The following is a 3979-nucleotide window of genomic DNA, read 5'->3' on the forward strand; positions in this document are numbered from 1 at the left end:
AAAAAAAAAAAGTGTCTTTTTAGTAATATCCCTAAATAGGTAAAGAGAAAAAAACAGGATGTGAAAAAAAGATATCTGCTTGCTGGCAGTAAGGGATCATTTCTGCTACCAATTGTAATGATAGAGAAGCCACCATACACACACCCACATCCCATAATCAAAACATCTTTGTTTTACTGTACTTGTATTATTAAAACCATTATCTACATAAACTTGCAAGGAAATATCATACAATCATTTTATGATATACACAGGAGGTAAAAAAAAAAACCCTGCAACACAATGATTTATTATCTGTATTGATTTCAAACTTAATTAAATTGCTACCAGCATTCATAAATCAGTAGCTTTTTTCATTAGAGTCTGAATACTGTAAATGTATTTAGAACTATAGCTCAATTGTTTGCATTATGACTCCAAAACTTGGTGCACTTGTAAACAGCTGATTAATCCCTAGCAGAAGCAATGACAATGAAATGAGGTTGAATAATCCAAAAACAACAGGATGCAATTGAACACTAATGGACCCCAGCACGACAGATGTTGAACGTAGGCTGTTACGCCCAGTTGCTCTGCTCTTAATATTCTGAATCCTAATGGTCTTGAACAGACATGATAGTTGGGGTAGGGAGCCTCCATTATTCCATTATCAAAATGTATGCCACATCTTCAATTTTTAAAGAAGTACAACTGAATCACGTTTCATTATAAATGTTCAAAATTCCTATCTGTGTGCATTGACCTATTCTCCCAAACATAAAGAACTACTACCACACATTAAAATGCTACTTTCTGAATGACAACTTCTGATTATTTGTGTGTGAGAGAGAGTTGAGAACAGCACCTTTCAGAAAAACCACATAACCATATGTCTTTCACAGAAGGATCAGCAATTAGAATTTGTGAGATATTTCTTTTTCTGAAGACGCTTCATGGGAAGTATTGCATGTGCAGTAGAAAAAAAAATACACCTCTGATCTCCATGCTATTGCTAGAGCATATTTTAGTGCTACAGCCTTCTATGCCCAAATAATTTGTTAGTTAAATCCTTTGTCTCTTAAAACAAATCTCAAGGGATTTTTAATGTAAAAGAACACAATAAAATTAAGGTGTTTTGTAAGTTAATAAATATTGTGCATTCTCATGAGATAGCTATTACTCAATTCAGATAATTAATCACTCAGTGTTAAGAGTGCTGTTAACTTCATACCAGAAATATGAAAAGCACTCCTTTAAAATATCATATGGTATACCGTATTTTTTCATTTGTCAGCAGTTTTCCTATTTTTAACTTAGTATGTCCTGCCAATATGAATTACAATGAAGACTTCAAATATAATGAAAATCACAGTTTTTAAAAACTTGGTATTTTACTCCACTAATGCATAGTAACATAGCACAGGACAGTGCTGTTAATTTTCCCCTTCCTAATTGATTCACCACCATTATCATGCTTTGACTAACACACTGATATAATCTCAAGAGAGAAGCTGTGATTTATCTCTCTTACTGAACAAATTGTAACTTTACCTTAAATGATTTATTATGAAATCACTGGACAAGGGCCCAAATCCATCTGGATTAATAACGAACCCCTAACAGGATTTTATAGTTTATAGGCAAGGGTAAAAATTGTTCCGTGGCAGATCAAAATGCCTGCTTTTGATTACTTAAAATTATTTTAAGTTTCTGCTTTATGAAAGAGAAATGAGAACAGTAAGTATTAAGGTCTTATCCACACCAATTAATTTAGTTCATCTGCATAGCCCACCAGCCATGTGAAAATACGTTATCTCAAGCTAGAAAATAAACTGCTTTATTCAGCCTATTCAGTCAATAATAGAAAGGGTATCAGTGAAATTTTCCCAGGTTTCCTTCACCTGGTTTGACTTCCTCTGTATTTCAGCTTGTCTCAGTTATTGCTTATGTAATTCTATTCCCTCCTCCATTTATTTTTAATCATTTCTCAGAGATCTTATTCTTTGAAATAATTTTTCAAATGATTCTCAAGATTTTTATGATACAAGTTTTCAAAAAGCTACTGATATATTCTGATGTGAGATACTGCTGTGATGCTAAAAACTTTTCTAGATACCAACTTACATTAGTCCCATCTTTATTGTATATCAATCATTTCTCAAGAATTTGCCTTTTGCTTATTTTATTGTCATAACATAATCTCGAGCCCGAAGAACATTAGAATCACCAGAAAGAAGTTCTGTGTCTACCCAATTACTCAGATTTCAATCTTTGAATCTCTAACTATGCAGGTACAAATTTAGTCCTACTCCATGACCTAGCAGCATTATTCTTGATTCACATTTTAATTCTAAAACAGTGTCTTTAATCAAAATATTATGTTTTTCCCAGAGAAAAACAAGAGAGACAGGTAAGAATGCTATTTCAGTCATAAACCAAATTATTTTAGCATCTTTAAGTCACCAGTGATATTAGGAAAACAAGGGGTTGTTTCAGTCAGTTAAAGAAATTAACTAATTTCAGGATTTATGACTACATACAGAAATACATTAAAAATTGTCAGCTAGATATCCAAGTTAATAACTCAGATGCGATTATCACAGCGCCCACTAAGAAGAGCTGGATATCTTCCACCTGTACTACTATGGAAAACACAATCTAATTACTTTTGTTGTGGAATGACTGTGGCCAAACACTAATTTTAAAAGGCAGTGAAAGTAACATTTCTGGTTGAAGTCTAACTCCTCAATACCTTCTCTTCTCCAGTTGTACTAAAAATAACATATACAAGCAATATATCACAGTAAGAATCTTACCTCTTCCTTCTAGCCAGAACTCTCTATTTCATCTCAGGTAGATCCTTTCTAAAAGCCTCATCAAGACTTCTTACCACTGTAGTTTATACTGAGCAAAGCTGAAAGACTGGCATGCCGTATGCTGCCTAATTAAGAGCAGGTGGGTAACTACCAAAATATGACCATCCTTAAGGGCGCAATTTCCAGTAATATTTGACTCACAAGACAGGCTAGAAATCCATGGTGTGCAGAATAATGTAGTTTCCTTCCTTGGTTAATTACATTGTTTTCTCTATCACGGCTATAGGACAATCAGAAAACAGAATAATTCACAAGTGGATGTTGTATCCTGAACTGAAGGGGAATTTAGACACTGACTCATACTGGGAAGTTGAATAGCAATCTACAGCAGTAAGATGAATTTACAGTCATTTCACCTAGGACTTCCCAACCTCATACTGGACACCCTTTTCTACAGAGTGCTTAGAACATTTCATTTTCCTCTTAAGTCTCTCTGGGGTGAGCTTTTCTTTCTAATAGTTCAACAAGTAAGTCTCCCAGCCACACTTAAGGCTCTACTTGCCATACTACCCTCCAGCTATCCCTTCTTCTCAGTTTACCCACTTCTCCTTGCCAGTCATCCTTTTCTGTTCCACGTTATCTTTCTTAAGTAGCTTTCCCTCAGATGAGGCTCAAAAAGCATAGCTTCCCCCAGTGATCCTGCACAGAACATCCTTTCAAAGTAACTTTGTTTTAAAGCATGCTTCTACAACAGGAGGTCTAAAATCTCCTAAAAAAAAAAAAAAATGAGAAAGGGTTCATTTTATCATGGTACTAGAGGAACATGTTTTGAACCTTTAACTGTCTAAAATGTTTCTCACCTATATTATCATAGAATCATAGAATCACTAAGGTTGGAAAAGACCTCTAAGATCATCGAGTCCAACCGTCAACCCAACACCACTATGCCCACTAAACCATGTCCCTAAGCAACTCATCTACTTGTCTTTTAAATACTTCCAGGGATGGGGACTCAACCACTTCCCTGGGCAGCCTCTTCCAATGTTTAACCACTCTTTCAGGAAAGAAATTTTTCCTCACATCCAATCTAAGCCTCCCCTGGCGCAACTTGAGGCCATTTCCTCTCGTCCTATCGCTTGGGAGAAGAGACCGACACCCACCTCGCTACAACCTCCTTCCTCCTT

The sequence above is a fragment of the Aptenodytes forsteri genome, unplaced genomic scaffold, assembly GCF_000699145.1.
Source record: "Aptenodytes forsteri isolate BGI_AS27 unplaced genomic scaffold, ASM69914v1 Scaffold349, whole genome shotgun sequence".
Lineage (NCBI taxonomy): Eukaryota > Metazoa > Chordata > Aves > Sphenisciformes > Spheniscidae > Aptenodytes > Aptenodytes forsteri.